The sequence below is a fragment of the Ostrea edulis genome, chromosome 6 (genome assembly GCF_947568905.1).
Source record: "Ostrea edulis chromosome 6, xbOstEdul1.1, whole genome shotgun sequence".
Classification (NCBI taxonomy): domain Eukaryota; kingdom Metazoa; phylum Mollusca; class Bivalvia; order Ostreida; family Ostreidae; genus Ostrea; species Ostrea edulis.
Window position 1 is genome coordinate 74,128,612 of NC_079169.1, and position 13,137 is coordinate 74,141,748.

The window sequence follows — 13,137 nt, forward strand, 5'->3', positions numbered from 1 at the left end:
GCCAGTAGAACTACCCAAGACATCTTGCTAAGTCAAGGGTTTGTGATTTACGACGTTTGCGAGATTGGAGTGGACTTGACTTGAGATGTACATTAGGTACAGTTCTATAAGTGTAGTGATTGATTGATTGATGTTTTCAGCCACACTCAACAATTTTTCAGTTATCTGGTGGCACCCAGTTTTTCTTGGTGGAAGAGAGAACCTATATACAATTAGGGGTGGAACGATACAGTACCTTCTCGATTCGATTCGATTTTCGATACTTTAGTCTTGATTCGATGATTTTCGATTCGATACAATAGCATGTTCCAAATTCTTTAAAATGCTTAGATTTTTTTTATGTTTATTGTATTTATTGCTCTCTGCAAATAAATTCTACATAATATAAAAGCGTTTAACATAAAGCAACACTCTTATCACTTGTTCTAAAGCCAAACTGTCACCATAGCCAGGATTTATACATTGGGGGTGCATTTTTCAACTCGACTGTGTCCATTTTGGTACAGCAAAGTTTACTCGTACGTGATTGGGCAATTTTAAATTCCATTGGCCAATCAGAAACCGTGTTATCAAAAACAATGTATGTTATTATTCTAGAACCGTATCGAACCGAAACAGACCTGGAATAAATCGAACATCGAATCAAGACCTCTACATCACAATTTGGCCGCATCGCGATGCATCGTTTCACCACTATATACAATATACCTGGGAAGAGACCACCGACCTTCCGAAAGTAAACTGGGAAACTTTCTCACTTCCCGGCATGAGCGGGATTCGAACCCGTGCCGACCAGAGGTGAAAGGCCATGTGATTTTGAGCGCGATGCTCTAACCACTCGGCCACGGAGGCCCTATAAGTATAGTGAATACATGTGATTTATGACGTTTGCGAGAATGGGGAGGATCCCAAAGCCTTGATTTGAGATGTACATAAGGCACAGTTCTGTAAGTGTTGTGAATACATGTGATTTACTAAGTTGAATTTTTAGCTGAAATGTCATTAGATTGGCTACAGATATTTGTAATAAACTTTGAAAAGTTCTGTTAAGCACTCTGCATTTAGGAATTAAAACTCGAAATTGATGTTAAAGTTAACTTAGAAATAGAAATACTTGTTCAATTGACATGGGCTCACCTTTTCGGTGTAACTTAGTAAATTAGGTAGGAAGAGCTACATAAAGGTAGGTACAACCAGAGGCATACATGTATAACAAGACAAGAATTGATAGAATTTAAGACTTGGGGAAGCTGCTTTAATCTCTGTTATATATGTCTCTGGTAGAACATTTAGACATGACAGTTTTTAAATTCAGGAATTTTTGTAAGTAATGGGAAAAGAGAAATCTGAAAATTCAATGAACCAGATTCGAACCTGATACCTCTGAATCTCCAGGGGCTTTCACTTTAGTGAGCTATATATATCTGGTCACCAGCAATCAAACTGTTACCATTCTACCCTGTGTCTGCTTCAAAGCCTACGTATCCAATGTCTGCTTCAAAGCCTACCCCATGTCTGCTTCAAAGCCTACCCCATGTCTGCTTCAAAGCCTACCAGGGTCTCCCTTGGCAGGCAATGAATTTTAGGGGCAAATGATGACACTCAAGTGTTGTGGGGTAGGAGAAGGTGCAGCTGACTAGACAGGGATTTGTATACAATCTTTTGAGTATACTCTAGCATGTGGTCAGTATAATGATCGAAATGTTCTATGCACTACAGCATTTTATTAAATAACTTTTATTTCCAAAGAAAATTCAATAGATTACAGCAGTGCAGTACCTAATTGTGGAGTATTATGTAAAACACATATTCTAACTTTTCACCAGATGTGCTTAATGATTTCCTTTCTGAAACAGATAGCAGGAAACAGACAGCCTAGAATTGGCTTATTGTGTTTTTCCTTGCAACAAATGTTGAGTAATTTGCAGTCTGTTTTTGTTATCTTCCTTTCCAAAGAGATGAAAATGAGAAGTTAATATGTAGGTTAACCATTGGCATGACACATTGGAATGAGAAGGCAGCTTTTTTCACAGTGTGTTTTTAAGTGAAATGTGAGTAGGTTTTATTGGGGAACCACATGTTCTTGGCTGAATAGGAGTATTCTCAAACCTTATTTACCTTTATTTTTAACAACTTTAGATCGAATGTCATGATAAATGCCCCCCTCCCCCCTTTTCTTCTCACTGACTGAGTGGCAGATATAGGTCAGCTGCCTAAAAGTTTTATGAATTAAATGAAGCTGCACAATATAAATGAATATGTTGAAAGTTGTAATTTTTAATCAGACTGTTCTTGTGAAGGTTGTGGTTCACTATGGATCGCTGACTTCGATGTGAGGAGTGGTATTTACTGTAGCACAAGATAGTAACATTAGATTATCATATGTACAATGTACAAAAATTATTGATTTACAATGGAGGGAAAACACAAGGTGTTTCAACAGTACAAAAACATAAATAAAAGCATGCTGTTTAATTAGGTTGCAAAAAATGTGTAGGTTTTAAATGTCTCAAGCTTTTTTTTAATTATTATTCTTATAAAGCCACAAAATGTTAAAATTCCAGCAGTGAAATGGTCAGGGCAGAAATAATTGAATATGTAAATGTGCACTTCCACAAAGGGGGAGGTTGATGGGCCCAGTGTGAGAAATATGGTTCATGCTGCCGCTATAATATGTTGTCAGGGTGTAATGATTAATGTCTGCTTAATGGTTGTAAAAGGAGGAAGAATGGAGAAGTTGCCCTGAAGATAGGTTGGAATAAAGGCATAATAGAAAATGTGGCAGGCTGGAATTGATGAAAGTTAGATACAGTCAAACCTTGTTATCGCAAACTTGATGGTACTGAGAAAAAAACTCTAAATATCCAAGGGTTCCAGGTATTGAGTGTGTACTGACGTCTCCATATAAGTGAAAAATTCTCGAGTGGGATGTTGAACAACGTACAACCAACATAAAGAAAATGTAGTTTGGACTTACTCACTTTCAGATATATATGGTATTCGAGATGTTGATGTTTGAGATACTGTAGTTCAACTGTAAATACATATTTTCACTGGATACATTTTACATGTATATTATTATATACAGAACTACTAAGTATCATGACCTTGAATTAATTTGTGCCTTTGAGGAGAAATATATGCACAATTATTGACATTTGGGTTTGGAGAATATTGTATTTAATTTTCAGGTAGCTTAAGCATTACAATGACCAAAAAGATCTCAATAATTGTTTGTATGACTGAACAATTTAAAACATCAAAACTGGATGCTAGAGCCATATGGCTGGCCATTTTTGTATTCAGCTAGATGAAAGACCTAATGAAAGTGATTAGATGTGAATTTTGTTTATTTCATAATTGAATGATTTAAAACATGGGAACTGGCTACTGGAATTTACCAAACAATACCTGATCAGTCATCTTGAGATTGGGTTCATTGATGCTATAAATCAACCAGTGTTACTCCAGTTTATGATAAAGGTCACCTTTTCTTTACAATAAGTGCAAAATAATCAATATATACTGAATAAAAACAAGTTTTCATTGAGTATAAACAAAAAATTAATTGTATTAATTTTGAAATTCACAATTTATTTTTTGATTTATCTCAAAGCCATGTGCAGATGAAAATAATATTTCGGTTTTTTAAGGGTTCTGGATCTTTTCCTGTCAAAAATCACAAAATTATTCAATCATGTAATAAAATATTTTTATTTTCTCAACATCTGATGCAGACCAAAGTTGAATTGCGAATTTCAAATTTGAGCTCGATGAATATTGTACTTCTTGGGTAGCTCAATCATATTGACCTAAAAAAGGATTTCATGTTCGAAGGATGAACTTAATACATATAAAACACCGCAAGAAAATTTTGACGTCACAAGGTGCGCCACCAAGCAAGCACATGCAACCTCATTGTAAAATAATTTTCTCAAAAAGCTAAAAGAAGTACAAAGTTGAAATTTTGGGTATTTATTGGTCAACATTGGTATAATTGGTTATTTATAGCAGTTTTTATGAAATTAAATTGATACTTTAAAAGTTGTAAGCCCAGTCCACAAAATTTTGGGACAACCTCTTAGAGCCATAAATCATGATTCTGAATTATTAGTCATGAAGATCGAGTTTTTCTGGATGTAACCTGCAGTACATATTTTTATTTATTTTTTGTTTTTAGATAGTAGAAGCTGAAAAGCAGTAGTGTGATGAATTCAAGGTTAAACTGGAGGAAGTTGATGGCTGAAGAGGTAACTGGCACAGGGTATAAATGAACCTGCAATGCACAGATTGAAGGTAAAATTCACAATATACTGGGGGAAAAAACTTTTCAAAATATTACTGTAACAAATACTTCATTAAGTATTTTATTAAAGATTGATACATGCACATCATAATTCTAAAAAAAATGCTTATCCCTTTGTATGACGTGACATAATCCACTGCATCTCAGGGAAGACATAGCTTTCCATCTCTCTCTGTCTTGTGCAGTGTTCTTTACCTCTATCCACCCAGGTTTTGCTAATTTTCCCTCTATGCCAGGTGTGTTTTTATGCCCCCGCCACAAAGTGGTTGGGACGTAGTTTTATCCTTGTCCATCCTTCTGCAACACCCAGTTTTCCGGACTTTTTTTCTAAACACCTTGAGATACTGATTTTTTTGTATGTGGTTGTATATTAATGAGTTACAGACCAAGTTTTAATTTTGTTCCAGTTCATTGATTTTTGATGGAGTTACGCCCCTTAACTTAGAAAAATTTCTGTTAAGACCATGCAGTTTTGTGGACTTTTTTTTCTAAACCCCTTGAGATATTGAACTGATTTTTTGTACACAGATGTATATTGATGAGTTACACACAGATCAAGTTTGAGTTTTGTTCTGGTTCATTGATTTTTTTATGGAGTTGTGCCCCTTTAACGTAGAAAACTTCATATATTTATTTTTTGGCTGTTAAAACATACAAAGGATTGTTGATAAGTTTTTTATTGTACTAAATGTGTGTAACATACAATCTAAATAACACATTCAATGCTATACTTCAATGGATTTTCTACATTTGACTTTACTGCAGGCAGGGACATTCGTGGTTGTGCCGACACATCTAGATTTTTTGGCCTTCCACGCTTTCGTTGTCCTCGGTGGCTCCACTCTAGAGCTTGCTTGGAGTTCACTTTCCTCAGTGTGTAACCTATCCAGTTCCATCTGTGTGTTCTGATGCTGTAACTACCTTGCTTGGAGTTCACTTTCCTCAGTGTGTGACCTATCCAGTTCCATCTGTGTCTTCTGATGCTGTAACTACCACAGTTTGGTCCTTTTCCGTAGGTCTGCATTGCTGATAGTATCTGACCACGTTATCCCTAGGATGTTTCTCAGGCACCTGTTAACAAAAACCAGTACTGTTTCCCTTTGTATAAAACACTAAAAAAAATTGAAAAATGTTTCTTGACAATGAAGTTTTGATAGGTCCAAAATTCCCAGTTTGAGTTCCGAGACTTTGATCTTTGAAAGCATATTTGGTGGGGGTATAGCAGGAATCTTTCATTACCAGTTTGAGGTAGATACTTTGAAAGCATATTTAATGGTGGGGGTATAACAGGAATCTTTCATTACCACAGACAGGGAACACTAAGGTCAATATTGACTTTGATGGTTGTCCCATCAAAAGATTCACTGCATCCTGAAATCCCTCAATCTGTCCAACCTTGATCTCTTCATATTGTCCTTTATTATTTTGTCACATCTTATCTCAAATGCTTATTTTGGTAAACAAAAAAAACCTGTGAGTTCTTCAAGAAATGATGACAACAGAAATTCTCACGAAACTGCACGATTTCAGTACCACATTGAGGAACTCTTTTCGAGGTTAGCTGGGTCAATCAATACTATGTATCATGGGTTTTTGGTGTCATAGTTTAAAATGGGCTGTTCATCTGAAATACATACATTATGAAAATGATTTTCAAAATTTCTCTAGGAAATGACTTCAAGTGGTACTAGCTCTCCTTGATTTTTAACATGTTGACATTCTTGGGGAGGGCTGCAATTCCAAAAAGTAGTGGAAATCAGACAGGTCTATTGATTTTGAAATTGTTGACCAGTTGTATAGAAAAGTTAATTTCACACACTGTTTTTACAATGTTCTGAAATTTGTGAGTGTGTATTCACACCATTTATTTTTACATCATTTTTGTTGATGCATAAAAAAAAACTCAAAAAGTTTTCCAAAAATGAAACTAAACTAAATCGATATTGTTGTCATTTTTAATCTGTCACCTTTCACCGCCATGTTTGTTGACCTTTACCAACATTATTTTTGGAGAACCAATAAGAAATTAGGAGCAGATCTAAGAGCCAAATTTAGTTGATTAGTCACAAGTTTTGTTGAAGTTAATGCAATAGGGATAACATTTTGGAAAATGCAATCCAAATAAAGATCCTTAGATCATATGAAATCAACATTTATTTGCTTAATATTTTAATTTTTGCAAGCTCATTAAATTTTCATAGCTCAGATCTGCCAATCACTCATGATCTGTGAGGGATATATGGCGAAAGATCATGTAGGCAAGTAAAAAACATCTGAAAGTTTGTGTTCATTTGGTAAGTGAAAGGAGGGTCTACTAAATGTACATCAAAATTTCACCCTATCTAGGGTTATCCTAACTGCAAGATGTTTTGTTTTCCCTAGAGTAGCTGCTTTGTATTTGGACAAATGAAACCTTTGAAATTGCAGCCATCCCTTCAGAATATTGAGAACCAGGAAGGGCTATGCAGCTTTAATGGCAAGTGTGTGATAGAATCTTTGTCAGGGAAGTTCTTCAGGTTTTACAGGATTTTATATCCCAGTGAAGTTGATTAAATCATTATTTATTTCTTATGTGATCCTTTTGTCACTCACAAAAGCTATTTCATATAAAAGAAATATTTAGCATAGATTTTTTTTACTGTGTAGAGAAAGTTCAGAAGGATCATATCATGTATGCTTCTAGTGTGTCAAAGACTCATATCTATCTGGCAACATGACTCATACAAAGCATAAGCATGTTGGTGTCTCCCCCTAACACAGACAAAAGATGTCAGAAATCTGAAACGACCATAAAAACTAGTTCTCGCGACCTGCTCTCCTTTCAAATATCTTGTATTTATGTATTGCCATCATGCAAGTTTTGTTTTTCGGTCAATGTTTCTTCTTTTTTCCCCTTAAAAACCACAGATAATTTGTTTGAGAAAACCACACACACTCTCCTATATTGTATATGGCTTTTGTCTCACAAGCAAAAAAGGACAGGATAAAAATTAGGCCGTTCATGTAAATTTGGGAACACTGCATGTTTTTCCAAAAAAAAAATTTCCTTTTTTTTTTTGATACTCTAGAATGTGATAATTATTTACACATAGACATAAGACATAGTCACGGTATTAAACATTGCTAATGGTTTATGCACTATTTTTAGTCAGTATATCTACAATACTTATTGAAATAGATTTTCAATTCAACTTTAAAAAACAAATGTATTTGTATCAACTTGAATGATTTTGACTTTAGAGAGATTTGGCTAGAGTATGTTTTAGGCACAGATGTATATTTATCCACACAATGTATTAAACTTAAGAACTTCTCACCGATTTTCATATACCAGAATGTGACAGTAAGTTCTTGAATGATCATAAATCTTAACATACCACAGATTTTCACGTATATATGTTTGAAGGATAGAAATAAATAACAACATGATAAAGATGAACTGATAAACTTTGGGAGTGACAGAGTGAACTCAGTACTACAGCCACAGATTTCAGATGTTGGTTAAGGATAATTTCCATTTACTCAACACCATGACCAAATATTCTGTGAGAGAATTCAGTCTTTTAGTACAGTGATAGAGATCTAGACCAAATGTATGAAGAAAGATATGCTCCATGAAATGTTAGTTTAACAGAAAGTTCCGTATGTGTGTGTGTTTTTGATAGAGAGTAATGGTTTTGACTCTCTGTAACTGATTCTTGGGAAACTTTCCAATGTCCATGCGTGTTGATGAAATGTGTGTGGTGTCTTGGATATCTGATAGTTTCCATATTTACATGATAAAATGTAGCGTTAGTGGTAGATTTCAATTTTTGAAAGTCTAGGAATTGATTATATATGTGTCACTTCAGACTACACGTAGGTGTTTATATGTATTAAAAATTGGCTGCAGTTGCAATCATTGGACTTTGAGGATTCCATGCAAGGAGTCTGTAGCTCTCACTTTATTTAATTAAAGCAATTACTTTCTGTGTGATGATTACCATTTACAAATCCCAGGCCTATTTACAGACTCTAATATGACCAGTCCACAGACTCTAATGTGACCAATCCATCTGTCCACAGACTCTAATGTGACCAGTCCACAGACTCTAATGTTACCAGTCCACAAACTCTAATGTGACCAGTCCACAGACTCTAATATGACCAGTCCATCTGTCCACAGACTCTAATGTGACCAGTCCACAACCTCTATTGTGACCAGTCCACAGACTCTAATATGACCAGTCCATCTGTCCACAAACTCTAATCTGACCAGTCCACAAACTCTAATGTGACCAGTCCACAGACTCTAATGTGACCAGTCCATCTGTCCACAGACTCTAATGTGACCAGTCCATCTGTCCACAGACTCTAATGTGACCTGTCCACAGACTCTAATGTGACCAGTCCATCTGTCCACAGACTCTAATGTGACCTGTCCACAGACTCTAATGTGACCAGTTCACCTGTCCACAGACTCTAATGTGACCAGTCCATCTGTCCACAGACTCTAATGTGACCAGTCCACAGACTTTAATGTGACCAGTCCATCTGTCCACAGACTCTAATATTACCAATCCGTCTGTCCACAGACTCTAATGTTACCAATCCGTCTGTCCACAGACTCTAATGTTACCAACCAGTCCATCTGTCCACAGACTCTAATATTACCAATCCGTCTGTCCACAGACTCTAATGTTACCAATCTGTCTGTCCATAGACTGTAATGTTACCAATCCGTCTGTCCACAGACTCTAATGTTACCAATCCGTCTGTCCATAGACTGTAATGTTATCAATCCGTCTGTCCACAGACTCTAATGTTACCAATCCGTCTGTCCACAGACTCTAATGTTACCAATCCGTCTGTCCACAGACTCTAATGTTACCTGTCCACAGACTCTCTAATGTGACCAGTCCGTCTGTCTACAGACTCTAATGTGACCAGTCCGTCTGTCCACAGACTCTAATGTGACCTGTCCACAAACTCTAATGTGACCAGTTCACCTGTCCACAGACTCTAATGTGACCAGTCTGTCCACAGACTCTAATGTGACCTGTCCACAGACTCTAATGTTACCAATCCGTCTGTCCACAGACTCTAATGTTACCAATCCGTCTGTCCACAGACTCTAATGTTACCAATCCATCTGTCCACAGACTCTAATGTGACCAGTTCACCAGTCCACAGACTCTAATGTGACCAGTCCGTCTGTCCACAGACTCTAATGTGACCAGTCCGTCTGTCCACAGACTCTAATGTGACCAGTCCGTCTGTCCACAGACTCTAATGTTACTTGTCCACAGACTCTCTAATGTGACCAGTCCACAGACTCTCTAATGTGACCAGTCCACAGACTCTCTAATGTGACCAGTCCGTCTGTCCACAGACTCTAATGTTACCTGTCCACAGACTCTAATGTGACCAGTCCGTCTGTCCACAGACTCTAATGTTACCTGTCCACAGACTCTAATGTTACCTTTCCACAGACTCTCTAATGTGACCAGTCCACCTGTCCACAGACTCTAATGTGACCAGTCCACCTGTCCACAGACTCTAATGTGACCAGTCCACCTGTCCACAGACTCTAATGTGACCAGTCCATCTGTCCACAGACTCTAATGTGACCAGTCTGTCTGTCCACAGACTCTAATGTGACCAGTCCGTCTGTCCACAGACTTTAATGTGACATTGCATTGTTTTATCTAATTTACTTAAACAGCCTTAGTTAGTTTTAAAACATGCTTGAAAACTATGAGGACATCAAACATTGTAAATATATGGGTTAAAACCTGTGACTGATCCTTATATTTGGTAGTTTACTAGGTAGATCATGGTCCTATCATCAGATGCATTTCTCAAATGGCAGATGATTTCAGTCCAAAATTAAAAACTGATGTAAATTCACAGCACAAGCATTATCAATTTTTATCAGGTTTGCTGACAGTACCAAAAGATTTTCAGGAACTTTATGTCAGTCAAATTCCTGAAAACCTAAGCATTTTCTATCGGCCTGTCAATTCTCGAGACCTTGAATCTATTTCTGTAGGGTCAAAAACATTTTAATAAACTGCATTTTTAGCTCACTCAAGCCAAAGGTTCTGATCAAAACTTGTCCATTGGTGGCTGCAGCATTGCAATCTTTTCACAAATTTCACCTTTTCCAGAATCATTGGGCCAATTTCAACCAAACTTGGCTCAGAGTATGCTTAGGTGAGGGGGATTCAAGTTTGTTCTAATGAAAGAGCATCTAGCTCCCATTCCAAGGAGAAGTGACATAGAAAATGCAAAAAATAGGATGGAGTCATTTACAGATCTTCTCAAGAACCACTGAACAAGAAAAGATGAAAGTTATGAGGAAGCTTCCTGACACAATAACAATTCAAGTTTATCCAAATCATGGCTCCCAGGGGTAGGATGGGGCTGTAATAGGGGATTAAAATTGTATATGGGGATATATCAGAAAAATCTTGAAAAATCTTCTCGAGAACAACAGGGCAATGATACGTCATATTGATATGCAAGCATCTTCAAGTAGTGCAGATTCAAGTTTGATCAAATCATAGCCATCAAGGGTAGGGTGGGCCACAATAGGGGAACAGGGTTTGAAATTAACAGTCACCCACTCACCATTTGCGAGTAAATTTCCAAGTGGGCAAATTAAAATTACGGTTCAAGTTGCCCACATGGCAATTAGAAAATTTACGAAATAAACATTTGCTTTTCAATTTTGTGAGATCATTTTGGGTTTTTTTTTAATGAAAAGTTTGTGATCTGCAAATCGCATCTTATAGAATCACTTCTCTGCAAAGCGTCTAAGTGATTTTGAATTACCAACGATGTGGCGATTTATAAATGGGGTCAGTGAACTCAAGAAACAAAAAATACAGACAGAAATGAGTATCAGGGTGATTACGATAAGACAGAAAGACAACGGAAGTACGGAAGTTGTTGGAATCATGGAAGACCAATCGACTGTGGCTAGAAAACACAGAAGTGGATGTGACTTATTCGTATTGTGAGTTTGTTACCTCTTCTTCGAGAAAAAGGCTGGAAAGCATGCTCGTCATATGCATGGGGGATGGGGTGTCATGTCGTGGTCGGTTGGTCTTCCATGATTTCAAACTTCCATTATCTTTTTGTCTTATCGTATTTACTGTGATACTCTTTTCTGTAATGCCATCAAATGTCACAGGGTCCCGATTGTTTGTTGCCGGTTGCATGTCATATAAACCAAACAGCATAACAAAACATGAAAATGCTTTTTAAATAAAAAGTGTTCTAGTCAGTGGGTGACTAAATTTTGATGTGGGTCCCTATGATTGCAAGGTTCAGTAGCCCACATGGCTACCAAAGTTTTCAAGTTAGTTTCAAACCCTGGGGAACAAAATTTTATATTGGAATACATCGGGAAAAATCTTTTAAAGTTTTTCTCAAGAGCAGCACAGGGCCATGATTAGTCATGTTAATATGCAAGCCAGGAAATACAGAAATGAAATTTATTCGATTTGTGGCCACTGGGACAGGGTAGGGCCATGATAGGGAATCGAGGTTTCAGCTCTGGTAAACTAAAAACTTGAGTCTACACTACCTGAGAAAGCTTTCATATAAATATGACCAACCATGGTACTGCTGTTCCCTTACTGTGGCCCCAAGGGGGTGTTAGGTGGGCCCCTACCTTCCACAGCCACAATTTGCACAAAATGAAATATGCATTACCTGAAAACTTTGATTCCTTTCTAATGAAAGCTTTCTGACATAATGTAAATTTGATTATAAAATGTTCAAATCATGCATTTTAAACATATTTTGAAACTCTTGAAATTATCCTCATATCCTAGATTTTAAAATCAGAAGAAATTATGGGAGTTCTTTTTGAAACTATTGAGATAGAGAGCCAGTTGCAAACCTGTAGAATTTATTTACATGGATTTTGTGTAGAATTTTCAAAATTATATTTGCTTTTAACTAAGTATTACAATTTTTACCCTAAAATTAATACAGATTTATATTTAGTCTGATGAAAACGAAATTGCAAATAGAAAGCAATGTAAAACTGTGTGCTACAGTTCCCGTTATTTTTTGCTAAAACTCCATCTGCCACAGAAATAATGTATAATGTAATAAACTTATTTGGATTTGAAATGATACATACAGAATTTACCTGTGATGTTAAAACAGAGAAATTTATAAGACCTGCGAAACTTGTTGGACAAACATTAAGGAGCATACATTTTCTCAAGGCAAAGCTGAATCAAATATGATAGTAAAATTCTTGGTTTGATTGCTTTTTTCTCCTCCTTCTTAACCCTTGCTTTTGAAAAGTACTAATACATGGGACGTTTTTTGTTATCTATCATTCCGTTGATCTGTCTGTAGAAGTATGGAGCCACACTGTCAAATCTGTAATGCATGACTACATGTACTTAAACAACTATATATAAACAGATTCAGCACACCTTACAGATGGAAAGGTTGCATCCAAAGTTTTAGTCGTGATTGGTGATACATGCATAGGATTAAATAATTCTAGTCTTACCTAAGGACCTCTGTTTCTGATTATTGATTTCCTACCAAGGCATGGTTCGTTAAATGTTTTCAGTCTTTCGATATATTGATATAATTTTGATATTAGCATTGGCTCAATACAAGATCTCTATCTCAAAAGAAAAACTCTTTCTCACTGCAGTGTTCAAGTACTAATAGTCTGTATTCTATGACATCACACTTATAATGTCCATTATTGCAACACCTGTGTATTGATGGTTCATTCTGTATAGCTAATAGTTTTTTTTATATGCAGATCGAGTATTTCTTTGATATACTGGTATATGGGAAATATATTACAA

At 36.4% G+C, this 13,137-nt stretch overlaps 1 long non-coding RNA gene across 1 annotated transcript; it reads right to left on the minus strand.

Annotated features, from left to right (window-relative positions):
• Window positions 1-4,966: 4,966 nt before the first annotated feature.
• LOC130046952 (uncharacterized) lies at window positions 4,967-13,132 on the minus strand. The gene is made up of 2 exons (XR_008796021.1): window positions 12,828-13,132; window positions 4,967-5,377 (listed from the first exon to the last, which is right to left on the minus strand). It is a non-coding gene; the product is annotated as an uncharacterized LOC130046952 (long non-coding RNA).
• Window positions 13,133-13,137: the final 5 nt, after the last annotated feature.